Raw genomic sequence first — 1,159 nt, forward strand, 5'->3', positions numbered from 1 at the left:
CTCCAAACACACACCACATCAATCCCTTGTAACTACACCTGAGAGAACACTAAGAAATGTTCCATGTAGGTGGAGCTCAGGAGTGTAGTAGCAGCTCATGGCAGGTGTGTCCCAAGGTCCTGCCTGCTGCAATCCTCTCTCTGACAGGGGCCAGAACTGGATGTTTAACGAAGAAAACAGAGATGACATGTAGAGAAACCATCCAAAAGTGAATGGAAAGCATTAGCATTATACAGCTTCCCAAACCATTGATGATGTGTTTTTATTTCTTAATCCATGCACTTGTCCTGTCACTTTTGAAACCTGCACAGACTTGTCAGGTACAGAATGACACTTTGCCCAGGCAGACCTAATTTTTACTAGCTTTTGTTGTATAAGTCTTGAATGTCTGGTCTGGGCCATTTTCTACAGTTTCTGCATCAGCTGGGAGAAGCAGGGCTTTCAGAGGGAAATTCCACTCATCATTATATTAGTTATTGCAGATGCTGGGGATGAGTTACTGAATGGAGATGTTTTTTCCTCCATTAACCTAGAAGGGAGCCTGATGAAAGCCTCACTTCTGGCAGCAACAGCTAGGTGACACAGATGCATTGCCAAAAGCAAGCTTCTGGAATGCAAAGACACCTTTGCTCTAAATGGGTGATCCAAGGAACACAGAAAATAGAGTTAAAAGGAATCTTGAGAGCGTCTCTTTAACTGCACAGAGACTCTCTCAACATCTCAACAGAGTGATACCATTGCTCTTTAGGATGGACCTAGTTACTGGAATGACCTACTCACAGAATGTGTTTTCTTAATAAAATCCACGGCTCTGACACAATGAAAACTGAAATTAGTACAATATTTGACAACATACTTGACCTTTCCAAGAGAATGCACTACATAACAATAACAACAATAAGATGTTTCAGAAAAGCTGAATCTGATTATGCAGTGAACTGCTAAACAGGAATCTGACCAGAATCTTTAAAGGGGGGAGATAATTAGGCAAACGTTCAAGAGACAGAGCCTCATAAGAATGTCAAATGTCACAATTATCCATTTACTTGATAAAACAAGTGCTCTGTTGATTAAATTTTATTGCTCTCGCTGCTTCCTGCTTTAAAGATTAAAACATCAGAATCAATTCTAAGACACCATTTTTTTCTGAAGGGAAAGA

Source organism: Geospiza fortis, unplaced genomic scaffold, assembly GCF_000277835.1.
Source record: "Geospiza fortis unplaced genomic scaffold, GeoFor_1.0 scaffold231, whole genome shotgun sequence".
Lineage (NCBI taxonomy): Eukaryota > Metazoa > Chordata > Aves > Passeriformes > Thraupidae > Geospiza > Geospiza fortis.